The 18640-nt window shown below is 39.9% G+C and overlaps 1 protein-coding gene across 4 annotated transcripts in view; it reads left to right on the forward strand.

Moving 5' to 3' along the window:
- Positions 1-18640, forward strand: part of PTK2 (protein tyrosine kinase 2) — a 384113-nt gene that overhangs the window by 7261 nt on the left and 358212 nt on the right. For 2 of the 4 annotated variants that reach the window (XM_084620429.1, XM_084620430.1), the window contains exon 2: positions 18216-18272. The exons of the other annotated variants lie outside the window; for them this stretch is intronic. The gene's annotated coding sequence lies outside the window, so the exon portion shown is untranslated. The remainder of the gene's footprint in view (positions 1-18215; positions 18273-18640) is intronic. 4 annotated transcript variants of the gene reach the window in all.

An 18640-nucleotide genomic window follows, 5' to 3' on the forward strand; every position in this document is an offset into this window, starting at 1 on the left:
CTTCTGTGTTTAGTAGGAGCTGCTGCTGCCTCCCCCTTGCCTGATAATGGGTATTAAGCTATGTGGACTACGACAAGGAAGGAAAAAATTAAATTAGCCAAGCCTCCAAATAAACTAAATGACAAGATCTTTGGGGCTGGTTGTGTTTTAATTTTTTTAACTAAGTAGTGGATATTTCTTGGTTTTCTGAAACAGAGCATATGGGGGTGAGGGGGAAGAGTACAGCAGTGTTTTAACCCAGAGACATGGATGCTCAGCTCTTCCACATTCCTCCTTTCCCAGCCCTTTTCTCTGATGCAGTGAATGGCAATAAATGATGTGCAAGCAGCTGAAAATAGGAGCACAGGATTTGCCATACCAGGTAAGACCTCTGGTTCACCTGTTATGACAGTGGTTCTCAAACTTTTGTACTAGTGACCCCTTTTACACAGCAAGCCTCAGTGCAACCCCTCTTATAAATTAAAACCACTTTTTTATATATTTAATTCCATTATAAATGCTGGAGGCAAAGCGGGGTTTGGGGTTGAGGCTGACAGCTTGTGAAATCCTATGTAATAACCTCTTGACTCCCTGAGGGTTCCCGACCCTCAGTTTGAGAACCTTGTGCTATGATATCCTGTTTCCTACAGGTTTCAGAGTAACAGCCGTGTTAGTCTGTATTCGCAAAAAGAAAAGGAGTACTTGTGGCACCTTAGAGACTAACCAATTTATTTGAGCATGAGCTTTCGTGAGCTACAGCTCACTTCATCAGATGCATACCATGGAAACTGCAGCAGACTTTATATATACACAGAGAATATGAAAAAATACCTCCTCCCACCCCACTGTCCTGCTGGTAATAGCTTATCTAAAGTGATCATCAGGTGGGCCATTTCCAGCACAAATCCAGGTTTTCTCACCCTCCACCCCCCCCCCCCCCACAAATTCACTCTCCTGCTGGTGATAGCCCATCCAAAGTGACAACTCTTTACACAATGTGCATGATAATAAAGTTGGGCCATTTCCTGCACAAATCCAGGTTCTCTCACCCCCCTCCCAAAAACCACACACACAAACTCACTAACCTGCTGGTAATAGCTCAGAAAACCTGGATTTGTGCTGGAAATGGCCCATCTTAATTATGCACGTTGTAGGGAGAATGGTCACTTTGGATGAGCTATTACCAGCAGAATAGTGAGTTTGTGTGTGTGGTTTTTGGGAGGGGGGTGAGAGAACCTGGATTTGTGCAGGAAATGGCCCAACTTTCTTATCATGCACATTGTGTAAAGAGTTGTCACTTTGGATGGGCTATCACCAGCAGGAGAGTGAATTTGTGTGGGGGGGTGGAGGGTGAGAAAACCTGGATTTGTGCTGGAAATGGCCCACCTGATGATCACTTTAGATAAGCTATTACCTGCTGGACAATGGGGTGGGAGGAGGTATTTTTTCATATTCTCTGTGTATATATAAAGTCTGCTGCAGTTTCCACGGCATGCATCTGATGAAGTGAGCTGTAGCTCATGAAAGCTCATGCTCAAATAAATTGGTTAGTCTCTAAGGTGCCACAAGTACTCCTTTTCTTTCTGTTTCCTACAGATGCTCCAGAGGAAGATCAAGGAACACCTGTAATGAGTTACTTTAAAATAACTTACCTTAAGTTTGCTGTTCTTCAGTAATGCCCAATATGCCTTCTTAACACATATACCTTAACTCTAACAATACAACAGTTGCTGAAATATACAAGCTCTTCACCTCCTTTTTACAACCCATTCGCTCTCACCTACAGGATTCCATCTAACACTATTAAAGAACAAAAAGGGGGGGAAGATACATTATACCTCTGTTTAACATTACAAGGTGGCAGAAGAAAACCAGTGTTTTTTAGGGTGGGCCCTGCAACTTGGGAACCCCTCAGTCAAAGTATCTCAAATTTGGATCACTAACACTATCCCATGCCTCCATGAGGCACACGTAATTTCAGAGCAATCTGATTAACTGTTTGGATTTTAGAGCACTTTCAATAGTTGAGGCTGCATACAAATTAGAGGGTGAACAAGAAGTGATGAAAGCAACAAGAAGTGTAGTATGTACCTTGGTAGTTCATTTACTTCGGTTTGGATTTTTTTGTAAAGAGTAAAGATTCCTTGGTATGAGTCCTTACCCCTAGTGCTGTTACATTTATTTACTGATAGTCTAGTAGTGGTACTAGTGTCCAATATCTAATAACACTTCCTGCATCTAAGGTCTATAGGTTTACTACCAATCACTTATAGATAAAGGTAGGAATGATGGACTTAAACCAAGGACAGGAATTCAGGAGACTGGAGTTCTATTTCTGCCTCTTCTGAAGACTTGAATTATCTTGGGCAAGTCAGTTTAATCACTCTGCCTCAATTCTTCTATCTGTAAAATGATGGCCATAACACCTAGCTCAGGCTTAATTCACTAGTGTCTAAAGCACTTTGAGATCCTCTAATGAACGGTACAAAAACTGCTGTTAAACTATTTATCCCCCAAGGCATGTTGGGTCAGAATTGCTCACTCAAGGTGCTTTCGATGCATCTTGCAGCAGCAGTCTTAAATGATTCACGCTTGCCAGTGTCCTTGTTAACCTTTCATAGTGTCTGACTTAGGATTTACATTTGAATGTACTAAATAAAATCGAAGTAGATAAGGGGAATTACATCTCAGAAAATGAATCTATTCCTCTGGGGTAACATGCAACTTGTCGGGGTCTAAAATTGTGCCTTTTGTTTTTTATTATATAAACAATGGTTTAATTTCTGCACCTCACTTCAATAGGCCTGAGTTGGTGAGATCCATCAAGGGAAATGTAACATTTTGCTGGTCTGAGAGTTTAAGGTTCTGTCCTGTTTGCTCTATGGTTCTTCGCTGTGGATTTTGGAAAGAGTTAGCTATGGCTCCTGCTCCTCTCTTTACAGTGCCATTGTGCAAATGCTGTAGCTTCTTAGCACATTTTGGTCATTTCATCATCTTCCATATCAGATTTAAGCTCCTTATCTGAGGCTTCAAGACCCTACCCAGTTTAGTATGTACCTTGTCTACTGTTTGCCTTTGCCTTTTAATTTCTGCTTCACCCAAACTGTAGAGCTGACCACACTCTTCTCACTTGCACTTCTGTGTCTTCTTCCCTGCAGCCCCTTTTCTGATCCTGCCTACCATGCTTCTACGCATGCCATTTTCAAGTCTATCCACAAAATATGCTTCTCAAAGGCATACAAACCCTTTTAGTAACTTCATCTGTAAGCTGTGGTATGCACATCCATGCACGTGCATGTTGTAGGAAGATGACGTACACTTTTAAAAATCATGTTAATACTCATGATGCAGTTATCAATAACAGCAACTGCATAATATCTCTTAGCACTTGTCTTCCCATCCCTGTTGCCTAGCCAACTCTGTTACCTGTCGTTTGACATCATTTCTACACTCATTGAGGCAGGGACATCTTTTATTCACATTTGTGGCTGTAGAGACCAAATAGGGGAGGATTTCTCCTCAAATTATATCATATTCTTTGTCTGAAGGTATTCTGTGGATTTGAATGCTTGTAGCCCTTAATATCATGATTTTAAAGATGGCGTTAATGCTCATATTTCTGCGAACAACTAGGTTAGCCACCATTTTGTAGTCTCATACATTTCTCTCCATGAAGAAGGAAAGTTAGCAATTGTCTACTGATGCAATTCTGATGTCATGAATATTGTTTTTTATGCAATTGTTAGCTTTGCTGCTTTCAAAATAACAGGTTGGTTGGAACTCTTGATGAGAATGTCCTTCCTTGATGTGCACTGATTTTTACCACTACTTTTCACTCTTAAAATATGCCAGCTCTCACTTTTGATGTAATGTCGGAGGCTCCCTCTCAAATGTACTTGAAAGTGAGTCTATTTTACTGCTGTTCCAATATTAAGTCATTTGAGGGACTGAACTCACTGCTGAGATTATGCAAAAAGAAAAGGAGTACTTGTGGCACCTTAGAGACTAACCAATTTATTTGAGCATAAGCTTTCGTGAGCTACAGCTCACTTCATCCGATGCATACTTGCATAATGACTTAGCCACTCCCAGTCTCTATTTAAGCCTAAGTTAATTGTATCCAATTTGCAAATAAATTCCAATTCAACAGTTTCTTGCTGGAGTCTGGATTTGAAGTTTTTTTGTTGTAATATAGCAACTTTCATGTCTGTAATCGCGTGACCAGAGATTGAAGTGTTCTCCAACTGGTTTATGAATGTTATAATTCTTGACATCTGATTTGTGTCCATTTATTCTTTTATGTAGAGACTGTCCAGTTTGACCAATGTACATGGCAGAGGGGCATTGCTGGCACATGACGGCATATATCACATTGGTGGATGTGCACGTGAACGAGCCTCTGATAGTGTGGCTGATGTTATTAGGCCCTGTGATGGTGTCCCCTGAATAGATATGTGGGCACAGTTGGCAACGGGCTTTGTTGCAAGGATAGGTTCCTGGGTTAGTGGTTCTGTTGTGTGGTATGTGGTTGCTGGTGAGTATTTGCTTCAGGCTGGGGGGGCTGTCTGTAGGCAAGGACTGGCCTGTCTCCCAAGATTTGTGAGAGTGTTGGGTCATCCTTCAGGATAGGTTGTAGATCCTTAGTAATGCGTTGGAGGGGTTTTAGTTGGGGGCTGAAGGTGACGGCTAGTGGCGTTCTGTTATTTTCTTTGTTAGGCCTGTCCTGTACTAGGTGACTTCTGGGAACTCTTCTGGCTCTATCAATCTGTTTCTTCACTTCCGCAGGTGGGTATTGTAGTTGTAAGAACGCTTGATAGAGATCTTGTAGGTGTTTGTCTCTGTCTGAGGGGTTGGAGCAAATGCGGTTGTATCGCAGAGCTTGGCTGTAGACGATGGATCGTGTGGTGTGATCAGGGTGAAAGCTGTAGGCATGTAGGTAGGAATAGCGGTCAGGAGGTTTCCGGTATAGGGTGGTGTTTTTGTGACCATTGTTTATTAGCACCTTAGTGTCCAGGAAGTGGATGTCTTGTGTGGACTGGACCAGGCTGAGGTTGATGAAATCATGGTGGAATTCCTCAAGGGCTTCTTTTCCATGGGTCCAGATGATGAAGATGTCATCAGTATAGCGCAAGTAGAGTAGGGGCGTTAGGGGACGAGAGCTGAGGAAGCGTTGTTCTAAATCAGCCATAAAAATGTTGGCATACTGTGGGGCCATGGAGGTACCCATAGCAGTGCCACTGATCTGAAGGTATACATTGTTCCCAAATGTAAAATAGTTATGGGTAAGGACAAAGTCACAAAGTTCAGCCACCAGGTTAGCGTGACATTATCGGGGATAGTGTTCTTGACGGCTTGTAGTCCATCTTTGTGTGGAATGTTGGTGTAGAAGGCTTCTACATCCATAGTGGCCAGGATGGTGTTATCAGGAAGATCACCGATGTAGTGAAGTGAGGTGTAGCTCACGAAAGCTTATGCTCAAATAAATTGGTTAGTCTCTAAGGTGCCACAAGTACTCCTTTTCTTTTTGCGAATACAGACTAACACGGCTGTTAATCTGAAACCTGCTGAGATTACATAATTCAGTTTTTCAGTGTCTTGGTAAATATGAGTCTAGACCCAGTTTAAAATCTGGACTATGACTTTTTTTACTTTTGTGAAGTTTATCTCATTGTGGCCTGTACTGCAAACTAATAATGATGCATCTTCTATTTGAGAGAATTCCTCCTGAAGTTACAGGGGAACAGACTCATTGATCTAATAGGTCTTTTCTTTAATTCCTATGATTTACCAAATTTCAAACTTTTAAGGGCACCATTGAACTAGAGAGTTTACGGTTATGTCACCGTCCCCCAAGCAACATAAATTATGCTGACATAACATGTAGTGTAGACATAACCTAAATCTCAGTAGAGGCAGAAGTCTCTTGAGTTAACGTCCTTGGGTATGTCTACACAACAGCTGGGAGGGCGCTTTCCAGTGTGGGTAGAGGCAGACATGCACAAGCTAGTGCAGTAAAAATAGCAGTGTGGCTGTGGTGACATGGACTGTGCTCGGGCTAGCAGCCTGAGTACAAAGCCCATGGGGTTGGGCAGGATTGTATTCAGGTGGCTATCCTGAACCACTGCTCATGCCATCATGGCCACGCTGAATTATTTTTAGCACAGTAGCTTGAGCAGAGCTAAAGTGCATCTGTCTACCCATGCTAGGAAGCACAGTTCCAGCAGCTGTAGACTTAGAAGAGGGATATTTAAAAGTAACTGCAGGGTATACAGAGCTGCCTTCAAGCCAAAAGGTTGAGCTATGAGGAAAGTTTATGAAATTCATGTAAGCTTTCAAGGTCTGAGAAATTGCATATTGCTTTAAAAAAAAAAACCCCACAACATATCTTCCATGTGGTTTGTTTTATCTGGCAACTTCTGTTCAATCAATGCTAAACGTGTCTTCTCAAACTAGCTAGCAAATCTTAAATTTCAGTGTGATTAATAAATACAGTATTGTATTTATTTCTTATGCACCTTTGAAATTCTGAATTTTAACTAAATATTTCTGAGTTTTTTAAATGTAATTTGATTAAGCAAAAAGGAAGGCTGATTACTAAATATATTTCTTGATACTATTTTTAAAGCGTGTGTGTACACACAAGCATACATATAAATGAACTGGCTGCCACCTGAGCACCCATTCTGGCATCAGATCCTGCTGCACTGGTCCTGCCTCAGTTTCCCCACTTTTCAGGGCTCTCTTGATCAAATTACCAAAACTAAACTTTTAAATTCAGCAACCCCTCCCTGGGGCTGGATTTATTAACATAACCACTCTCATTCCACTGATGATAGGACATTGATTAATTGCAGTTAACTCACACGATTAACTCAAAAAAATTAACTGTGATAAAAAAAATCATGATTAATCACACTGTTAAACAATTGAATACCAATTGAAATATATTAAATATTTTTGGATGTTTTTCTACATTTTCAAATATATTTATTTCTGTTACAACACAGAATATAAAGTGTACAGTACTCACTTTATATTATTTTTTACAAATATTTGCACTGTAAAAATGATAAAAGAAATTGTATTTTTCAATTCACCTCATACAATTACTGTAGTGCAATCTCTTTATCGTGAAAGTGTAACTTAAACGTGTACTTTTTTTGTTACATAGCTGCACTCAAAAACAAAATAATGAACAACTTTAGAGCCTAGAAGTTCACTCAGTCGTACTTCTTGTTCAGCCAATCGCGAAGACAAAACAAGTTTGTTTACATTTACGGTCAGCATTGCTGACTGCTTCTTTTTTACAATGTCACCTGAAAGTGAGTACAGGCGTTCTCGTGGCACTTTTGTAGCCGGTGTTGCAAGGTATTTACGTGCCAGCTATGCTAAACATTCATGTGTCCCTTCATGCTTTGGGCACCATTCCAGAGGACATGCTTCCATGCTGATGATGCTCATTAGAAAAATAATGTGTTAATTAAAGTTGTGACTGAACACCTTGGGGGAGAATTGTATGCCTCCTGTTCTGTTTTACCCACATTCTGCCATATATTTCATGTTATAGCAGTTCGGATGATGACCCAGCATATTTTCGTTTTAAGAATACTTTCGCAGCAGGTTAGACAAAACGCAAAGAAGATACCAATGTGAGATTTCTAAGGATAGATACAGCACTCCAGCCCTGGTTTAAGAGTCTGAAGTGCCATCCAATATCTGAGAAGGTCGAGGTGTGGAGAATGCTTTCAGATGTCTTAAACACCACTCTGATGCAGATGTCTTAGAGCAACACTCTGATGCAGAAACTACAGAACCCAAACCACCAAAAAAGAAAATCAGCCTTCTGCTGGTGGCATCTGACTCAGATGATGAAAATGAACATGCGTCGGTCTGCTTTGCTTTGGATTGTTCTTGAGCAGAACCCATCATCAGCATGGATGCATATCTTCTGGAATGGTGGTTGAAGCCTGAAGGGACATATGAATCTTTAGCACATCTGGCACACAAATATCTTGTGATACCAGCTACAACAGTGCCATGTGAACGCCTGTTCTCACTCTCAGGTGACATTGTAAACAAGACGTGTGCAGCATTATCTCCTGCAAATTGTAAGCAAACTTGTTTGTCTGAGCAATAGGCTGAAATAAGACTGAATGAACTTGTAGGTTCTAAAGTTTTACATTGTTTTATTTTTGAATGCAGTTATTTTTTGTACATAGTTCTACATTTGTAAGTTCAACGTTCATTATAAAGAGATTGCACTACAGTACTTGTATTAGGTGAATTGAAATACACTATTTCTTTTTTACAGTGCAAATATTTGTAATAAATATAAATTGAGCTCTGTACACTTTGTTGTTGTTCTGTGTTATTGAAATTAATACATTTGAAAATGTAGAAAGCATCTAAAAATATCTAAATAAATGGTATTCTGTTGTTTAACAGTGTGATTAATTGTGCGATTAATTTTTTTACTTGCTTAACAGCACTAGAGGACTGTCGCAATAAAAGTGAGAGACATAGTGGAAAGTGTGGTGTATGTGTGCATATAGTATGAATACCATCTACAGAACAATCATTTAAAATAACAGTTACTTGTATTACTGTTTAAGTCTTACATTTTTAAAGACTTAATTTAAATATGATTATGGTCAAAGAATGAGAATTTGATTAAGAAGTTTCTAAGAAATTAAAAATTAGTTTGGATTTATATCTGATCCACTGGTTTTGTCACATAACTCTCATGAGCTCAGGGTGATGGTGAACATCAGTCCTTTGGTTTTTGGCGTTTAATACAACGTTTTGACTGTGAAGGATTTACGTGTGTCATGAAGACTTGGCTGGATGCTGCTTCAGAGCCATTGCTCGCACAATTGACTCCATACAGGCATCCAGCAGGGGATTATGGCGGAGAGATGTTTGGGTATTTTTTTGGTATCCAATTTCAGGTGCAATAGGTCTCTTGCTCTGAAATTAGATCTGATGGACTCTGTCCATCTGGTGATTGAGTTCTGGAGCGGCGTTAAGGAGGAGCTAGTATTGGTGCACCAATTTCCCTGAGGTGCCTAGTTCCCGGCAATTTAAATGTCCTTGCAAAGCAAGGTGGATAAAAATAGAAAGAAAATTATTTTTTTATTTTAAATTGGATTTTTTTCTTTAAATACTAGTTTAACTCGTTAAAAAAATAAATTTGAAACTGACACCCTGTGTTAGGGCCTAAACTACTTATAATCGATTGACATTTAAATACAAAAATAAATGTAAGTGGTTCATGTTTGATGACAAGTTTTAAAGAAAGTTACACAGTTGAACTGGTGGAAATCATTGGCTAAGCTCTTGGATCCAGAGTTTGTTGAAGTGTTGAACCAGCTTTTAGAGGTGCAGAGAAAATATTTTCTTGGTTTCAGTTTATTCAGCTAGTTCAGTTCAATGACTTGTTAATTCAAAGTTAAGAAACCAGTTGGGAGTTGAAAAGCTTGTTTTCCTCTTTTAATCAATATTTAAAAACTAGGTGTGAGAGGATGAGATCTACTTATTCTAAGACCTTGAAGGACAAATTGACCAGAAACAATCATTCAGTTCACTAACTGCGGAATTCTTCCTTTGTTTAATAAATCAGTTCATTTTTTAAATGCAAAACAGATTTTGATAAACTTTTTTTAATGTATCCAGCACATTTAAGGCAGTTGTATTTAATTTTTTTTAAAAATGCTGGTTTTGTGCATTTTAAATTGAATTTGAATTTCTGTCCAGCTAGAGCTTCACACAAATTAGCCAGGATGGGCAGGGATGCTGTCCCTCGTCTCTGTTTGCGAGAACCTGGGAATGAGCTACAGGGACTGGATCACTTGATGATTACCTGTTCTGTTCATTCCCTCTGGGGCACCTGGCATTGGCCACATCAGAAGACAGGATACTGGGCTAGATGGCCTTTGGTCTGACCCAGTATGGCCGTTCGTATGCTCTTAAGTGTTTTGAGGCCTAAGCAGTTTGATTTAAATGGAGTATTGTTTTAAATTTTTCTGTCTGGTGTTACATGTTGAGTTGCATGTTGAGTCTGCACAGAATGTTTTTTACAGAAGGCTTAGATATAGTAGTGGCATAATTTCTCAGAGTGAGAGCACATCATTTTCAGATTTGGAACTTTATAGCATTTTATATCTTCAAAGAGCTTTACCAACACAAGCTAGTTAATGCATATGTTTCTCTGTCTGAGTGACTGGCTGCTAAGGGATCTCTCTTTGTAAAGGATACAGAAATCTTTGTGTTATGCAAATCCAAGTGTAAGTTCCTATTTTCATTAATTAACTATAGTCTTGATAGTTTTTCTAGAAATAAGTGTAGTAGATAGAGCTCGGGTGAAAGCTGCCATTGCTACTCAGTAGGCAAGGTGAGGTGATAAAATAGAGCCAGCAGGGGTTGACAAGAACCAGGCTGAAGATGTGTGGAGTAGTGACCTTGACAGTTTTTGTTATTCTGATGGTGTACCACCATAGGAGGCATCGGAGATTTAGGACAGGGATAAAGTGAGGGATTTCCCTTAAGAGTTGTCTTATCTTAATTTTTTAAAATCAGTTAGTAAGGATAAACGAATAGTTCACTAGACTGTCATAATAAAACTATTAAATTTATATTCATGGTTCAGCTCTAAACTTAGGTGTCTCCCAATTCCCAAGAATATGTGATTGTCACTCTTTATTTCTTCCCATCCTTCTTTCTATCTCTGTGCTCACTCTGACTATTCTTCATCCCAGTTGTAAGCAGTTGATAAGAATGGCCATGCTGGGTCAGACCAGTGGTCCACCTAGCCCAGTATTCTGTGTCTGACAGTGGCCAGTGCCAAGTGCTTCAGAGGGAATGAATAGAACAGGGCAATTATTGAGTAGTCCATCCCTTGTTGTCCAGGTCCAGCTTCTGGCAGTTAGAGGTTTAGGGATGCCTGCAGCATGGGGGTGTGTTCCTGACCATCTTGGACAGTAGCCGCTGATGGACGTATCCTCTATGAATTCTTGTTTGAACCCAGTTATACTTTTGGCCTTCACAGCTTCCCCTGGCAACGAGTCCCACAGGTTGACTGTTTTTTGTGTAAAGTACTTCCTTATGTTTGTTTTAAACCTGCTGCCTATTAATTTCATTGGGTGACCCCTAGTTCTGGTGTTACGTGAAGGGATAAATAATACTTCCCTATTCACTTTTTCCATACCATTCATGATTTTATAGACCTCTATCATGTGTCCTCTTAGTTTCTTTTCTAAAATGAATAATTCCAGTCTGTTTAATCTCTCCTCATGTGGAACTGTTCCATACTCCTGATCATTTTCATTGCCCTTTTCTGCACCTTTCCAGTTGTAAGACATCTTTTTTGAGATGAGGTAAACACAACAAGAAGCTGTTTTCAATGTGTGGGGGTACCATTGATTTATATAGTGGCATTATGATATTTCTGTTTTATTATCTATCCCTTTCTTAATGGTTCCTAACGTTCTGTTAACTTTTTTGACTGCTGCTGAACAGTGAGCTGATGTTTTCAGAGAACTGTCCATGATGAAGCCAAGCTCTTTCTTGAATGGGAACAGCTAATTTAGACCCAATCATTTGTTATGTATAGTTGGGATTATTTTTTCCAATGTACATTACTTTGTACTTATCAGCATTGGATTTCATGTGCCAATTCATTGCCCAGTTACCCAGTCAGTTTCCCTTCTCAGCCTTCACTGTGAATACAACTTTGGCAGCTGCTAGCTAATGACTCTTTGTTGATGGTGCATACAGGCAGGTGTCAGTAAAAGCCACCAGAAGGCATGGTAGGTGGCCAACACTCTGTGGAGGACTTGCCACATACGTATTGGGGGAAACACTGAGATATGCTCAAAGAACTCCTGAGATCTCTGTAGTCATGCAGAGAGAAACATTCCTTTTTGTGACAGTGTTTTTAAAAGGAGAGTAGTATTTTGTTAAGTTAAAAATTCAGGACATGTACTCAGTGCAGAATATTTTTCAAATATGCTTATAACTTGGTATGAGGGGAAGAGAGGACATACATGTATTATTTTTTATGACCTCAAAGATGAATTTTCAAGCTGTTTAGCTTTGGTAGACATTTCATGTACGGACTGTGAATATGTGTGTGGTTTTCTCTTTCAGTCCCTTTTGATCCTTTTTATAGCTTTTATGAATCTTTGCAGTAGAATGTAGTGCTCTGTTATTCATACGATATTTTCTCATTATTTTATTTTTAAATCTTGTCTCTGCATTTTTTCACTGTCCTTTCTTCTGTAGACATACACAACAGGAGAGGAAAGAAAATGTATCTCCTTTCCCTTCCATTCCTCAGGTTTTCTCTCCTGCTGTTCTCTTTTCTGCCCTTTTGTGAATTCTCCCACTAGTTTCCTTTCTCCTTTTTTTTTTTTTTTTGGTATTCCCCACTTCAAATATTTACCATCACACACACATTCTCTTGAGGATTAAGTGCTATCCCTGCAAGCTCTGGTGCGAAGTCCTTGCCTTAACTGTTGTCCCCCTACCTGATAAAGTTTCAGAGTAGCAGCCGTGTTAGTCTGTATTCGCAAAAAGAAAAGGAGTACTAGTGGCACCTTAGAGACTAACTAATTTATTTGAGCATAAGCTTTCGTGAACTACAGCTCACTTCATTGGATGCATCCGATGAAGTGAGCTGTAGCTCACGAAAGCTTATGCTCAAATAAATTGGTTAGTCTCTAAGGTGCCACTAGTACTCCTTTTCTTTCTACCTGACAAAACTCTCTGTGTAGGACTGCCTGGCAACCACAGACAGCACTTGACAGAGTATACTGTAGAACACAAGAGCACTCTGAGTTTAGCAGTGTGAATTCCAAGAGGTAGGAGGGGTTCACTGCTGATGTCATGTGACCAAAGAGGACTACCTAGCCATGGCTGCCTCTCTTCTGAAGAACTAAACAAGGCTGGGCTCTGTGTTCCTTGTTCAGCATATTACAGTCCTTTTACCTTCACTCCTGTCCTGCTTCATGAATAATAATTAAATTAGCAGATTTGGTCTAATGAGAATGGGCATTTGTGGTCTCAAGCCATTCACTCTCACAGCCTTGCATTAGGTTAGCTGACTGGCCAAAGAACTGAAGTCAGCATAAAACGGGTCAAGCAGTGTTTGTGCTGTTCAGGGCTGACCTGCTTAAGGTGAATAAAAGATCATTGGGCAGTTTTGAAAAGTTCATGATTTCTTTTGCTCTCACTCCCACAATTGTGTACTGAATCAAATTCTAAAACACTGTATTACTAAATGGAGTTTTACTAACTTGTTATGCAGGGTTGTGCTACCTTCAGTAATGATGGACAATGTGGTGCAGCACAGAAAAAAAATCTTCAGTTTGTTTTTAAAGGTGAAGTATAGTCATGCCACGCTAATTACCATGTGGCTTATGGATGATAAGGCACTTACATTTTAAAGTGCTACAGTCATTTCCTGAAAAAAGAACTATCCTTTTGACTAAAATCTCTCATGCTTATTCTGAGTTTTATTTGTACGTGTTTGTAAAATTAGCTAAAATGTGGCCTGGCTTTTCTGCTTATACATGTACCTTGAGGAAACAAACGCTTATTCTTTGAGTAATGTCCCTATAGGTGTGACATACGAGGGTACAATCCAGACTAATGAGTAGCTGTGTCACTGCTGCCCTCTAACCTGGGATATCCTTTACAATGCTTTGTTAATGTTTCTCTATCGAAAGTGTAACTTAAACATATACTTTTTTTGTTTGTTTGTTACATAACTGCACTCAAAAACAAAACAATGTAAAACTTTAGAGCCTACAAGTCTGCTCAGTCCTACTTCTCGTGCAGCCAATCGTTAAGACAAGTTTGTTCACATTTATGGGAGATACTGCTGCCTGCTTCTTATTTATTACAGTGTCACCTGACAGTGAGAACAGGCATTCGCTTGGCACTTTTGTAGCTGGTGTTGCAAGGTATTTACACGTCAGATATGCTAAACATTCAAATGTCTCCTCATGCTTTAGCCATCATTCCGGAGGACATGCTTCCATGCTGATGATGTTCGTTTAAAAAATAGTGCGTTATTTAAATTTTGACTGAACTCCTTGAGGGAGAATTGTGTGTCCCCTGCTCTGTTTTACCCACATTCTGCCATATATTTCATGTTATAGCAGTTTCGGATGATGTCCCAGCACACGTTGTTTGATTTGCGAACACTGTCACTGCAGATTTGATGAAACTCAAAGAAGGTACCAATGTGAGATTTCTAAAAACAGCTACAGCATTTGACCTAAGGTTTAATAATCTGAAGTGCCGTCCAAAATCTGAGAGAGACGAGGTGTGGAGCACGCTTTCAGAAATCTTAAAAGAGCAACACTCTGATGCGGAAACTACAGAACCCAAACCACCAAAAAAGAAAATCCAACCTTCTGCTGGTAGCATCTGACTCATGAAGATGAAAATGAACATGCGTTGATCCGCTTTGCTTTGGATTGTTGTTGAGCAGAACCCGTCATCAGCATGGATGCATATCCTCTGGAATGGTGGTTGAAGCATGAAGGGACATACGAATGTTTATCATATCTGGCACGTAAATATCTTACGACACTGGTTACAAAAGTGCCATACGAACGCCTGTTCTCACTTTCAGGTGACATTCTAAACAAGAAGCAGGCAGCAGTATCTCCTGGAAATGTAACCACAATTGTTTGTCTGAGCGATTGGCTGAAGTAGGACTGAGTGGATTTGTCGGCTCTAAAAGTTTTACATTGTTTTATTTTTGAATGCAGGTTTTTTTGTACATAATTCGACATTTTTAAGTTCAACTTTCATTATAAAGAGCTTGCACTACAGTACTTGTATTAGATGAATTGAAAAATACGATTTATTTTTTACAGTGCAAATATTTGTATTAAATATAAATATAAAGTGAGCACTGTACATTTTGTATTCTGTGTTGTAATTGAAATCAATATGTTTGAAAATGTAGACAACATCCAAAAATATTTAAATAAATGGTATTCTATTATTGTTTAACAGGGTGATTAATCACAATTAATTTTTTTAATAACTTGAAAGCCCTAATTGGCATATGATATTGTACTTACATTTCAGTGTATAGTATATAGAGCAGTATAAACAAGTCATTGTCTGCATGAAATTTTTGTTTGTATTGAGTTCGCTAGTGCTTTTTATGTAGCCTGTTGTAAAACTAGGCAGATATCTAGATGAGTTGACGTACCCCCTGGAAAACCTCTGCATACCCCCAGGGGTACATGTACCCCTGGTTGAGAACCACTGCCTTACAAGACCACTATTTGAACTGATGGCTACCTGCTCGCTGCTCCATTTATCCATGAAAATGGCATTCCCGATAGCTATCACATCGGCGTGATGGATTGGAGAAAAAAGGGGCCCCTATGTCATGACCCCCTTCTCACAGTATTTTTTTTAAGGACAAGGTCACATTGCAACCTCACCTCAAATTTTTACCTAAAGTGTTCTCCAAGTTCCATATTAACCAACCTATTCACCTGCCAGTCTTCCACCCTGAACCTCACCTAGCTAAACAAGAGGCACTACTGAACACCATTGACATTAGGAGAGCACTTCTATCTGAATTAGGACTAAACTCTTCAGAAAGACCCCCAAATTGTTTGTCTTGCTCACAGATAGATTGAAAGGGTCTGCAATCTCTAATCAAAGACTTTCCCAGCGGATATCTGATTGCATTAATTCTTGCTATGAATTTTGTAATATTCAAGCACCTTTGGACATACAAACTCACTATATGAGGTCCATTTCTACCTCTACGGCATTTCTTGAAAACATGCCCATTATTGAAATAAGTGAGGCCACTACCTGGGCTTCTATGAATATGTTCACTGAATGCTACTCACAACTCTGCTTCTGATACTGGGTTGGGCTTGGCTTTATTTTCTTCCATACTGGACTCAACTCTGAAGCTCCCTTTGTCTTATGGGGAACTGCTCAGTAGTCACCTAAAGTGGCGCACCTATAGGGACACTACTCAAAGAAGAAGGAATGGTTACTCACCCTTTTCAGTCACTGTAGTTCTTTGAGATGTCTGTATCTATGGGAGCTACAGTATTTTCCCTCCTTCCCCTTTGCTTCGGAGTTCTCTGCTATGAGGATTTGCGGTTGAGAAGGAATGGAGGGCAGTTCGCCTGCACAATGTTATATGATGATGATATGGGGCATGAGACTGACTAGCGTATATGCACAGGCCAAACAGAAACTGCTATGTCAGTCTCTGCTCAAAGGTGTAGGGATGGCAAACACATCTAGAGTGACACACACCTCGAAGAACTATAGTTACTGCACAGGATGAGTAACCAGTTCTCACCAGATACTGTTTTCAGATTTTCTTCAAGGAGACTTTATTTATTTATTTTTTAATATTTGTAGAGTTGTAGCACCTAGAATCCTCATTCAGGAATTGGGGCTTCTTTTGTGGTGTACACACACACACACACACACACACACACACGTACACACACACACACACGTACACACACACACACACACACGTACACACACACACACTTCAAGATACATTTAGACCCGTGGTTCTCAACCAGGGGTCTGAGGCCCCTTGTGGGGGCCGCATGCAGGTTTCGGAGGGCCTCCAAGCAGGGCCAGGATTAGATACGCTGGGGCCCAGGGCAGAAAGCCAAAACCCCATCATATGGGGCTAAATCCTGGGGCCCTGAGTCCTGCCATCTGGGGCTGAAGCCTGAGCAACTTAGCTTCGTGGGGCTGCCTGTACTGTGGGGCCCTGGGCAGTTGCCCTGCTTGCTACCCCCTAACACTGGCCTTGGCTTTTATATACATAAAAACAGTTGTTGTGGCACAGGTGGGCCGTGGAGTTCTATAGCAAGCTGGGGAGGGCTCAGGAAGAAAAAGGTTGAGAACCCCTGATTTTAGACTGTTAAGGTTCCATCAGGACGCATCCATCCAAAACCTTGAAATCATGAAAATAATAAGGGAAAAGTCTCCAGCATTTTTTTTTTTTTAACCACCTGTTGGATCATATTAAAGAAGTTCTGTATTAAAATCACAAATGAGTTTGATTCCCCAGAGTTTAAATTCCAGGGTATTACTAATTAAGAGGTCTCTTGGTTTTTGGTACTGTTTCTCTCCCTCTATGTGTGAAACTTGCAAGCTGCTAACTGTGTTAGTACATTCTAAGACAGAGTCTGTTCTCAAAGCAGTTCACAGAGAGAGAGACTCAAAGCAATACTCTAACAACAGAAACAGCACCCAGAGACTCCCCGCCCTTATGTTGTATTAACCATTGTGATTAAAATAGAGATAGAGGATGTATGTGGATGGATGCTTGGTGTGGATAATAACTGAATGATCAGGGAGGTGCCAGCCTAAGAATCCAGTGTCCATCGGCTGAAGAAGGCGTCAAGTGGAAATAACCAGAGGACCCCCCCACCCCAGGGCAGACTGGAATCCACCCAACAGCCTCAAGAATGGGAGAACCAAAGAACAAGATAACATCTTGGAGCCGTCAGGAATGTGCTATCTGCTGATTGATTCAGCAACAGCATGATGAAGCAATTCCCATAGACTGGCATAGGAAGAAATTCCTATAAAAATAGACTCTAAAAAGTGAGAACTTTGGGGTCTGATTCTGCAAACCAACTTCCAGGAGCATCAGATGAGCATCTGACAAGGCCCTGCTCCCTCCTCATGTCCAGGCCACCTGGCCAGTGGCTTGGCATGAGCAACTCTAAGGCTGGTAACTATGATAACAACCTTGCAGAACCTGTGTGTGTGTGTATGTTTGTATGAATGAATGTGAGAATAAATTTGAGACTGAATGGAATGTTATAACTATAACTAACTGCTTACTATGATTCTTTCTGTATTCACAATAAATGTGGTATTTTGCCTTTTTCCCTTTAATAAGATCCTGCTGGTTTTTATTTTATTGGTACAACACACCTTCACATCACCTACAGTACTGTCAACTACACACACTAACACTCTATAAGGCATTCACTTCCCTCTCCAGTAGATATCATAACAGAAGATGTACCCCAACTGACTGCCACATAGTCCATTTATTTGGAAAATTATTTTGACTTAATATTGCTGGGGTCACTGTTAAACTATTTGCATTCAACGTGTGTCAAGTATGTGACTAATCTGAATTTTCCTATGTCAAGAAAGAATCCTGATCAATTATCCTGATCAATTCTAAATTATCATTTCAGACTTCCATCTCAGTCATAGCAAGTACCTACCACTGAGAGCTGGAAAATCTACTTAAGGTATGTGGAATTTCCAGTGAACTAATTTTTCACTGGGTTTTATTAATGTTGGGTAAAACTGTTTAGGCTGAGATATTCTAAAGCACCCAAGGACCTTAAGAAGGCACAAATCCCATTGATTTTTCAATCAGACTTGCGTTGCTTAACTCTGTTAGGTGCTTTTGAAGATTCCACTGGTAAGCAATTGATGTTAAACTGTAACAAGAATCATCCCAGATTCCTAAATTTAACTGTCTAATTCACGACCCTTCTGTTCATTCACTCACTTCTTTGAAAGTGGGGTGGGTGGGAAATCTTATTTTGGATTGTTATCCATGTTCGAACTTAGTCGAAAAGTAATTTTTTTTTTTAATTTGAGAAAAATTCAT

This window comes from Lepidochelys olivacea (assembly GCF_965140295.1).
Source record: "Lepidochelys olivacea isolate rLepOli2 genome assembly, chromosome: 2".
Classification (NCBI taxonomy): domain Eukaryota; kingdom Metazoa; phylum Chordata; order Testudines; family Cheloniidae; genus Lepidochelys; species Lepidochelys olivacea.